The 11,208-nt window shown below is 50.5% G+C and overlaps 1 protein-coding gene across 13 annotated transcripts in view; it reads left to right on the top strand.

Annotated features, from left to right (window-relative positions):
• Window positions 1-11,208, top strand: part of PLEKHA6 (pleckstrin homology domain containing A6) — a 141,990-nt gene that overhangs the window by 67,594 nt on the left and 63,188 nt on the right. The window lies entirely within an intron of this gene.

The following is an 11,208-nucleotide window of genomic DNA, read 5'->3' as shown; positions in this document are numbered from 1 at the left end:
GGGGTGGGGGTGGGGCGGGGGGGAGAGGGGCGCGGGTGGGTGGGTGGGGGGAGGAATTAGCCTGAATCAGGCGAAAGAGCTCAAAGCTGTCACAGACAAGTGCCAGGAGCCTTTTCTTTTCAGGGTCTCAGAATTGGGCAGGATGCAAGCCAATGCCTGAGGCAAGGCGGGTGGGTGGGTGGGGGGAGGGCTTGGCATTCCTCCCGGAAGTGGACATTTGGGTGGGGAGGGGATGGTGGGTGGCGGGTAAGGCTGGCTGCATGGGTCTGCCTCCCCAGGATTTGCATGGTGTATCTCAGTGGCCAGGAGCAGAAAGCAGAGCCTACCTCCCACGGGGGCCTGGGGAGTGGGCAGCCTGCCCTGGCTGCTGAGACCTTTTTGTACAGTCATGTCCATGGGCAGCACACGCTTCGAGGGAGGATCCGGCAGGGATGGCGGGAGGGCCAGACCCATGCGCCTGGCGAGAGCCAGGAGGTAGCTTTTGAAAAGCAGATTTAGGGTGATGAGATAAGCATTGGAAGTGGAGTGTGGCAGAGTGAGCTGGAGGCAGAACATGGAGTAGGTGGGAAGGAATAAAGAGAGGGGCCTGGGGAGTCCTAAGCTCTGGTACCTTCCAGAGCTGCAGGCATCCGAGGAACCTCAGCCCTCAATACAGATATGACCTCCGGCAGGTGAGAGAATGAGGGTTTGTCTACTGACTTCTGAACGAGACAGACAGAGCAGAAGTGATGTGGGCAGGACAAAGGACGGTAAAGACACATTCTCAGCAAGGAAATGGCCTAGTGCAGTTGAATCTGGGATGCAATCACCCAGCTGTTTATTAGGCAATATAATGAATGGGTTGTACAGTATGATTATTTTTGAAACTATGGGCACTTAAAAATTATTTTTATTTACATCACCATGTACTTCCAAAGAGAATTCCAGTGTCTTTGAATATTTGACAGATGGTGTGATGTGTAATATTGGCCAACAGATAGCAATAACCCTTCCTTTTATTCAGCTGTGCAGAGCTCCCCGGCGCGGAGCATGCTTTCGCAGACACTCTCCCTTTCTGGCTCTGAGTTCAGAAGATGTTTACCAATCGCTTTCCTCTTCTGGGCATGGTGTTAGATACTGAGGTCCAGATGTGGACAAGATCTGGTTCTGGGGGCACCTGGGTGGCCCAGCTGGTTAAGTGCCCAACATTGATCTTTGGCTCAGTTCTCGATCTCATGGGTGGTGAGAATGAGCCCTGCATCAGGCTCTGCACTCGCCTGGAGATTGTTTGAAGATTCTCTCTCTCACTGCCCCCTGCACTTGTGCAAGAACACACACACACACACACACACTCTCTCTCTCTCTTTTTTTAAAAGATTTTATTTATTTATTTGACAGACAGAGGTCACAAGTAGGCAGAGAGGCAGGGGGGGGGGGGGGGGAGCAGGTTCCCTGCTGAGCAGAGAGCCTGATGTGAGGCTCGATCCCAGGACTCTTTGAGACCATGACCTGAGCCGAAGGCAGAAGCTTTAACCCACTGAGCCACCCAGATGCCCCCACACTCTCTCTCTTTAAAAAAAAAAAAAAAAAAAAAAAGCCCTGGTTCTGTCTTCAAGGGTCTCACAGACTAACTGCAGTCCCATAAGGAAGATGGAATATCACTCCTACCATATATGCCCCTCAACCACTCACTCACCAGAGGCTGCCTTTATCTCTCGGGTAATTCTTGACTCCGTGGGGCAGATTGCCTTCTTCCCTTTTCTCCCCGGCTCATCTCGACAGGCGAGGGGACTGAATAGTCAGGGGCTCCCCAAAACTTGGGACGTTCCACATGGAGATCGATGCTCCCTGAACACTGGGTTTAGGAACATAGCAACCAACGTAAGTTCAGGTCTTTGTAGCTGAGAGCGTGTTCCCATAGCATGTTTGTTGATTCCCCCTATTTCTCTCCCACATTTGCCCAGCTCAGGTCTCCTGGGAAGGTGCAATCTCTAAACCTTAGGGTCTTCCTCTTAATTTCCAGGCTTCGGCTAAAAGGAGCATAAAGAGGTCATCTGGCCCAATGATGATCAGTTTTGGGTCAGTGACAAGAGTTTTCACCAGTCTGAGGTGAAATGAGAGAAATAGAAAAAACATACTGATTTTTTTCCTCCCCAGAAAGCAAAATTGTATTCAGTTCAAAGGTTTTTTTTCAGGGACAGAAGATGTTCTTCAATATTTATTCTGGGGTTATAGCTTTTTTATTTTTTTCATGAGCTGGTGGTGAGAGTAGATGGTAGTTGGGTTTTTAAAATGTCCTTATTTGGCAAAATAAAAAAGTTGGCAGCCTCATAGTGGTTCCTTAAATTTCGTTTTTTGAAATTTAACTCGTGCACGAAATCCAAAAATCTTGCCTCCAGGCAGGACCTTCTCCAAACAGATGAGAATCTCCCTGATAACAGCTCTTTTGGGTGGATTCCTGAAAACCCAGACTTGGGCCTTGTCACCACTGTTCTTTCCCTGTGGGTCCTTGGGTCATGATAAACTCATAATGAGTCTTGGTTTTCTCATTTTTAAAAGTTGTGGGAGGGTCTTACCTCCCAGGCAAGGCCACGCTCTGGCAAAGGAATGTACTCTTACTTCCTCTTCCTCTTTATCCAAGAGTCAGAGTCTCCCTTTTCTGAGGGGCTCCAAGATCAGGCTTTGCCAATTCTTATTTCTGTAGTTATCTTTTGGAAATGATGGAAGTCATTTTCTATCCTTGGAGGAGAGTGGGAATTTGTGGCTTGGATTTTGGGAGCAGCAAGAGGTTTATTTCACGTTTGGTCTCCAGTGTTAGTCATTCGGAAATACCCCAAATGAGTTAAGGGCATTTAAACATCTTGCTATGAGTTTTTGAAATGGTGGCTCTTCCCGAACTCACAAGAGTATCCCTGGAACTTTCCTAAATCTACAGGCTCCTGGAGCCATGAGCATGTCTGAGTCTTCCACCTTCTGAGGAGTCAGGCCCGGAATAGCAACAAATCTGTGGGAATCCCCAGGCAGCCCCAGCTGCCAGCCTGAGTCATGTGGTTGGATGTGCACATGCGTGCAGACCTGTAGGGGAGAATGCGTGAAAGGGAAAATCGGTTTGAAATCATCCTAGACTTTGAGCTAGATGCTCATTTTGAGATTTCTTCTAGGACCCTTTTTCTGAAAGCAGATGCCAAGGAGAGAATTTTCTGATTGTCCCCATTTTCATGTTCTGAAACAAGAGTCTTCCTAGCCTAGGAAAGCAGGTTTAACTCGGGCTGTTAAATTTGGGGGAGTGAGTAGCATGGCCTCACTTCAAGCTTGCCTGGGGCAGAGGGAGACACAGAACAAGCTGGTGAAAAACTCAGGAGCCTCAGGTTCTGACCTGGAAGACCAAGGCCAGGTGCGTGAAATTCTCCTCTCCAAGAGATTGCTGGGTAGTGACGGGTCAGTAGGACAGTACAGCCCTCCAGAACAGTGCTGGAGAAAAACTCACAGCTGTGACTGACGACAGATACCACAGACCTATTCAAAGTAGCCACAGGGAGAGAGGCAAAGTGATAAAGGACCCAGGAAGTGTCAATTAAAGATCTCTGCCACCTGAGCAGTTTCTGTAAGGTAGAGACCTCCACAGTGTCTGTCTGATGGCTCTACCTGGGTGTGGGGCAGGCAGGTGATGGGGACATGACGGTGGTTCTCTTAGCACATCTCTGGTCACTGGTCATGGTGGCTTTCCTTAGGGAGGCCTTCATGAGGATTTTGTCTTAAACTTTGGATAAATTTGGGACACAGATTCAGAGCGTGCAGTCAAACTCCTAGAGATTAGGATCTCTTCTGATGTTCAAGCCCAAAGGGCGGAAGGTGTTAACCACTCAGCATGGCTTTTTCTGACTGTAAAGGTCAACGGGAACATGACTGGGACCTTCAAGATGTCCCTGTCCTTATCACGGTGAATACTGTGGAAAGCAAGCTCTGGACTCCAAGGCCACCTTTGTCTTCAACTGGCTGCATGGTCTTGGGCAACTCAGTTCGTCTCTGGGCCTCCTGATTCTGCATCTGTCAAATGAGGGAAGTGAACTTGATGGCCGCCATCCCACTTAACTCTGCACACCTCAGTTCTCCATCTGATGGACAGCAGGGCCTTTCCCAGAACTTCAGGGAGACTGGTTGCTTCACGAGGTGGAGTCTGCAGGTTTGTGTCCAGCAGCTTCACGTCTCTCAGGAGGGTCTGTTGGCTTGAGGTGGCAGGATGAGACAGGTTTTCTTATGACAGCAGATCTGGGGTCAGAACCTAGAAGCATACCGGGATGACAGTGCCTCAGAATGGGTCAAGTCCTTCATAACTACCAGTAAATCCCTGAAATGCACAGCTGGAGCCTAGAGATCTGAGAGGAGCAACTGCCCAGTATCGTTCACAGTTATTGGCCAGGGCTAGTTTCCAATTGTAAAAGCCTGGGGGCCACGAAACAGCATCAGGAGAAACACACCAAGCCTGTTTCACCGCGTGCTGGACGGTCTTGTTTCTCCCCCCAGAGCGGCCCATCTTCATCATCTTTTTCTTCCTTCTTTCAGCCCAACTCTCTGCAAACTTTGGCCCCCTCCATCCCTTCGTGTTCCTTGAGGCTTGGACACTTGTTCCCCTAGGAAGGCCTTTCAGGCGTAGGTTGCACAGGTGGAGCTGTGGGGTGGTAATGGGGTAGAGAGCGGGTGGGAAGTGCAGTGAGGTGGGGAGTTGGGTGACGTGCTTGGAATATTGGGGCATGTCTGTACCTGAATTCCAATCATACAACAACAGCACATGGCCTCTGCCTGCTCTGTTCAGGTGGAAAGACAGCGAATTCTTACAGGCTGATGGGCTGGTCTTTGGATCCTCTCCCTTATCCCATGCCAGCTTGCATTCCAGGGACCCGGCTCAAGGCTGCAGGAACCAGGGACCCAGGAAAGATTCCAGATTGGAATAAGACAATAACTCTGGTGGCTTTCCCGAAACCCCTGTCTTCAGGGTCCAGAGGAACAGTATAGACCGTAACTGGTCATCTGAACTCCTACGGCCTGTGGGTAACATGATGCGTGTACTGTGTACTACATCGAGCCTCAAGCAGGGTCTGGAGCAGCTCCAAAATCAAACATATTAACCTTTCTGCAGCACGGCTTATCTAAAGCATCACATGACTGGGAGAAAGAAAAGCTATGAAGACTCTCATGCCAGTTCAGGTCATGCTTTGTTTCTAATTAGGTTCGAGTTAGGTTGGCGTCCGCCAGGCATTGAGTTAGGAAAAAATGTTCAACTTTTAGATGTTTGTGTATTTGGGGATGCTGTTAAGGCACTGGGGTTCTGGACTGCCTTGTAGAATCCTATCCGGTGGAATTAGCATTCCCATTTCACAGAGGAGGAAGGTAGGGCTCAGAGAGGATTAGTGACTTGCCTAAGGCCATTCAGCCAATATGGGCAATTTCAGTCCAGAGCTGTCTGCGCCCAGAGCCAGGCTTCTGCCTCCAAGGTATGGCACACTTTACCTCTCTAGCAGCGAGTGAAAGAGAGTTGAGGGTGGGTGGGGCGCTCTGACTTTGGCGATGGCCCCAGTGAGGGAAGTGTTCTGCCCTCTGATAGGGATCGTTTATTGGCTTGTTCTTATTTATACATTGACTTGTGGGATCCCAGTAGGCTACAAGCTCAGAAGAGAGGAAGCTAAAGTTCAATCAGCTTTGTGGCTTACAAGAAGAATCCAGCTGGCTTCACAGGGGCTGAGAGAGCCAAGAACAAATGGGGTCAGATTGGGTTTAGCGAGAGAAGCATCATCTGCAGTGGAAACAACCCCCGTGCAGAACCAGAGGAATGCACAGCGCTTCCTGCCTCCCCACCCGTTGCCTGACTGTAGAAGTCTTGCCTCGAGTAAGGACTGGCCTTCCAAGAAGGACTCTCTGGAAGGATCCCAAAGCCCAGATATGGGTGAGAGTGATGTGCAGCTTGAAATAAGAATTCGATTAGGGGGTCTCACTGGTCTTCATTAGCGATGTGAAAAAAGGTCAAAGGAAGTGCTAATTTAATCTGCTGAATCATATGCTTTTAACCCTTCATTGGAAAGATGGACATTGGTCCGTTATGCGGGCAATGGCCCCTCCTTCTACTTTCTGTGTGCTGTCAGAGGACAGCTGCGGTGCCTGGGCCATTGCTAGGTCAGATAAGATCTGAACTCCTAAAATCCAGGCACGCAGGTGTCCATGGTGTTCCAGTGAGGAGCCTGCCACCAGCAAACTCTGCTCTGGTAAGGGAGTGGCTGTGCCATGTCCTTCACTAGGAAGATAGCCATTAGGAAGGGTGGTCGGTTTGTTGCCATAGGGACAAGGAACATCTGCTCCAGCAAGATGAGCAACTTCTCTCCAACTAGAGAACAGAAAGGAAAAAAAAAATTCTTAAAGGGACCATTAGCTCATGGTATTGGTGCCAGGGAAGTAGTTTATCTGAAGAAGACCCAAGGGGCAGATCAGACCCCTTGGCCTGAGAGCTCTGTGAGGCTCTGGGGCAGCAGAAGACCCACATTTGCTTTGGAAAATGCAGGAGAACAAAGACAAGATTTTTTTTTTTCCTGCCCTGGATAAGGGCTGTCCTCTGAGAACATGTCTCAAAGCTGAGTCGGTTTGTTGGCCCAGAACTCCCCGCCTCCCTCTGTCACCTGCCGCCTTCCTTGGGGATCTTAGCTCCCCTCTGTGGTTGCCGGCTCCCTCCTAAACATCCCAGAAACTTTTCTAAGCTGAGTAGTAGCAAACTTTCCTGTTTTCTCTGACCCTTACCCCCATCCTTGTCCACTCTGATGGCCTCATCTCCGGTTGGCCTGGTTTTCTGCGGCCCCGTGGGCAAGGATCCCAAACCCTTTCCTTCTTCCTCCACTTACCTTCCTTTTCTCCTCCTGTCAACCAGCTGCACAGGGCTGATGAGACGCTGGGTCTTCCAGAAGTCATCTTGCCCCTCTTTCGGGTGTCAGTTAGGACTTCTGGGTACATGCTTCTGAAGCTACTCAAGACAGCTTAAGCCCCAAAGGGGATTTTATTGTAAGGGTCAGAGAAATGTCTGGATCCCAAGAACAAACGAGAACCAAGAAGCCAAGTGACACAAGTACGGTGCTGGTTTGCTCTTCTGCCTGTGTTGGCTTCAGTCTTTCCTTTCACTGCAGAGAGACTGCCCAGCTTCATGGTCTGTGTACAGGGTACAAAAGATGGCCTCCAGCGGCTCTCGGGCATGCCGGTGGAGAAGGACTGATCGCTTTTCTCTCTCAGTCCCAGTTCGCAGCCCCGGAGAGAGTTTGGGTTGGGTTGAAACCAGGTGGCTACCCCTGTAAGGAAGCCTGGCATCAGCTTTAGGAACACAGCTGTTACCATGGTGACTATGTGGGTGTTGGGGTGGAGAGAGTTTCTATGAAGGGGGGGTACTTTCTAGTACATGTTAGCCCTTCGTGGGCCTCCAAGCCTAGAGGACCTTGGCTTGAAGACTTGACACACCCCTGACCTCCCTTGTTCATCTCTTGGCCTGCCTGGTCCTGGGGACTGGTGGGTACCTAGTCGGTAGGCCAGCAGTACAACTGAAGGCACCCAGGGCATGGTATGACATCAGTGTCATTCCCTGTGAGTGGGAAAGGCATAGAACCTGAACCTAGAAGGCGGGTCAGTCCCCCATCTTACCCACAGGTAACACTCTGTCCTTTTAGTGAAGTCCTTTATAAAAGATTTTATTGTTCCATCAGATACCAGGGCATCAGCATCTAAAAACCTCACAGTTGGAAAGCCCATTACTATTTCTAAACCCAGTTATTCATAATGTAATTGAATCCATTGTCCTTCATTCCATCTAGGGCGTAGGAGGAGGACCGATGCCCACCATCTTGTTTAAGTTAGGATTGAATCAGTGACTATGAAATCATCCTCTCACATGAGAGAATGGAATTTGGGCCGGGGTATAGGGGATTTGGATTTCTGGCTGGCTGCTGCCCTTTATCGAAATGAACCTTAGAGAAGAAGGGCCGAATTGTACAGGTGCCAAGTGATAGACTCTTTTCATGGCGCTACATCCCTTTTTGTATCCACCCTCCTTCGTGCCTTTCTCTGCCAAACCTCTCCCCTCCATCTGCTGTAATGGCAGACCTGGAGCAGAAGTCCTGGGGCTGGAAGGAGCAGAGGGGAGGCAGGCCCCGCTTGGCTCTGCTCTGAGACCGGCCTGTGGGAGGGTATTGCAGAACGGAGCACTTCCCTCTGATCTCGCCTGACTCCCCTGGAGCCTGGGAGGTGGGGGTGTCTCCGAATGGAGCAGAGGGAGGGGCTGCAGGGCCCAGGAGCCCGGCTATTTCTGTAACACAGAACACATCTGCAGCCAGCCGCAGAGAAGGTCAAACTCTGGGCGCAGGGCTGGAATGCAAGGGGCCAGGCGGCAGGGAGAGCTGTGGTTTCACCCCTGCTGGCAGCTTGGAGGGCCCCTGCAACGCCCTTCCCGGGAAGGCTGGGCTGGTGGGGTGGGGCGGGACTTTGTCCCTGGTGGTGATGGTGTAGGGCATCGGAGGGGGTTTGGAGCATAGCACAAAACCCCAATACCTGTTGCATGGAGGTAGGGAGGAATGTATTCCAGGTATGGGAGCGATGACTCGTGCTGTCTGCCGTGGGCAGTATCAGGGCAGGCAGAGCACGTGTGAAGGGAAGGCAAAGTCGTGCTAAGGGGAGGCAGGAAGGGTCAGACAAGCACAGGTGAGTGAATGTGTCGGATGCTCAGAGATGCGGACAGGTGTGGGCCCAGCTTACCGTGAGCCGTGCAGTTCAGCTGCAAGACCCTACCTTCCAAGACCCTGTCTAATTTGTATCCGTGGCCTTTATCTTGATGAAGTCCCTTCCAGTTGAATAAGCTTCAGACCGTGCAGGAGCAGGCTCAGCTCTGGCATCCCGGTGCACCCATGTACTACCTGGCCCTCATTCCCTTGCTGCCACTGAATTCGCACAGCCCTGTCCTCGAGACCTGCTCCTCCCGGTGTCTTCCGTGCTTCACCCATCCCCACGCAAGCTTGTGTGTGCTTCTCAAGAGTCTGTGTGTAGTTAGAAAGTTGCCCTGGTTCAGCCCTGCCTTTGTCACAGAAAGACCATCTTGGCTAAACGTGACTTGGCCACCCTGCCGTTGGCCTGCCTCTCTGTAGCACCTTCGATGAATAATCCGCTGATCTGTGCTCCTTCTTGCGCTGTGGGTCCTCCCTAGCTCCCAGCCCTCTGTGATGGGGACAGGACTCCTGATGGGACATTAGCCTGAGAGAGGGCCTTTTCTCAGAGAACCTGAAGAGCTCTGGTCTCCGTGGTCCCTCTCCGTCGCTCTCATTCACGCTCTGGGCAAGGTGATTCTCCGTGTCCTGCCCAGTGGGCTCCAAGGGCCAAGCACTTGCCCGCATTATATCACTGGATGGGTGCAGTACTATAAGCACTAGAATTTGGATCTTCTCCATTAACTCCTGCCCAGTGGTGTAGTCCCTGGAACTGACTTACTTTTCGACTTCCCAGTGTGAGATGACCCAGGAAAACAATATCCGTCTCCCAGTTCAAAGTATGCTAGGGGCAGGCCTCCTCCCACCTGTGATTCTCAGGTGTTGATGATTCTGGCTTCTGAGGATGGGGGAATAAGGGACCACTGCAGATGATCACTTGGGCCGAGGTGCATAGTGGCTTAAAGGCACGGTAGATGAGATTTAGGAACCGCTAAGTGCCATCTGTTGAAGAACTTCTCTAGGAATTATTATTAAGGATCCATTCTTAGGTAGCAACATGCGAAGGGGCTTTATAGTCCAGATTAGGCCATTGTTTCCTATGAGTGAATTGTCCAAGGCAGAGGCATAGATGAGAATAATTTCTGGCATTTACTGGTTATTCACCAGGTTCCCAGCACCTCTCTTAAATTCCCAACCTGTATGATCTCATTTAATCCCATGACAAACCTGCGAGGTAGGTACATATATTACCCCTTTCCACAGGTGGGGCAGTGAAGGCACAGAGAGGTCGACTTAGCCGCCCAGAGCCCCTTAGTCAGTCCCTGGTGGAGCCAGGATTGGAACGGGGGCAGTCTGAGGCCAGAGCCAAAGTTCTCAAGACTGATGCAGATTCAACTCCGTAAAAATAAACGGAGGGATTAGTTTGTAGGATGATGCATGAGAAGGGAATTTCAAGTTGCACAACGAACATGAAGTGGGACGAGCGCCGGCTTTGGACTGTGTCCTGGGCTGTAATCCCTGCTCTCTCACTGCCTGAGCCTGTCGCTCCAGGCTACTTACCTGACCTCTCAGGTTCCTGCTCCACAGGCAGGATCCCAGTACCCATCCCTGAAAGTGAGGCAGAGAATGTGCTTGGGGAGGTGTTAATTTCCTTTTCGTTTCTCTGCCAGTTGTCAAGTCTTCCTGGGGAGGGTGAGGAGTGATTTGGGAATTCAAAATTAATTCTTGTTTCTGGAGGAAAATGTCCAGCCAGGCCTCCAATACCCGATCTTTTGGACAAGACTTTCTGCCAACCCCATTTCCTACTGTTCCATCCTGGGACTGCCCTGATTCTGAGGAGAGCTGGGCGGGAGCGAGAGGGGCGGGGGCTTCAGGCAGCTCTCGAGGCTCTCAGGGGCCCATCTTTCTGCATCCTCTTTTTTCCCCTTCTTTTTAAAAACAAGGATATTCTTTTGCATAACCACTGTACAGGTGAACAGATTTAGGGAACTTAACCTCGACGCAGGGCTAGTATCTAACATACAGTCCTCACTTAAATTTTACCAGTCATCCCAATGAAGTCATTAGAATCCAAATCCAGGACCATGTCTCTTTACTCCCCTCTAATCTAGAAGAACTCGCCAGCATTTTTTTTTTTTTTTTCCTTTTTGGTTATACAAGCCTCGAGGTTTTTTGAAGAGTGCAGGGACCCTCCCTAGCCCTTTCTGGGCCTTGTCCAGTCTTCCCAGCTCCCTCCCAGGTCCTCCTAGCCTCATCCTGGAGCAGGGCTGACTACGGTGAGGGACAGGGAGTCCCCTGGTCGGTGCAACATTGAAGGGGTGTCACAAGACTCAATTATCAAGAGCGCTATTTAAAAAAATCAAATTAGGGCTCCGATTTCTTTCTTTTTCTTTCTTTCTTTCTTTTTTTTTTTTTTTTTAAGATTTTATTTATTTATTTGACAGAGAGAGATCAGAGGCAGGCAGAGAGAGAGGAAGGGAAGCAGGCTCCCTGCTGAGCAGAGAGCTTG

This window comes from Mustela nigripes, chromosome 10 (genome assembly GCF_022355385.1).
Source record: "Mustela nigripes isolate SB6536 chromosome 10, MUSNIG.SB6536, whole genome shotgun sequence".
Classification (NCBI taxonomy): domain Eukaryota; kingdom Metazoa; phylum Chordata; class Mammalia; order Carnivora; family Mustelidae; genus Mustela; species Mustela nigripes.
Note: the sequence above shows the minus strand (reverse complement) of the source record. Positions and strands in the feature narration are given on the sequence as shown.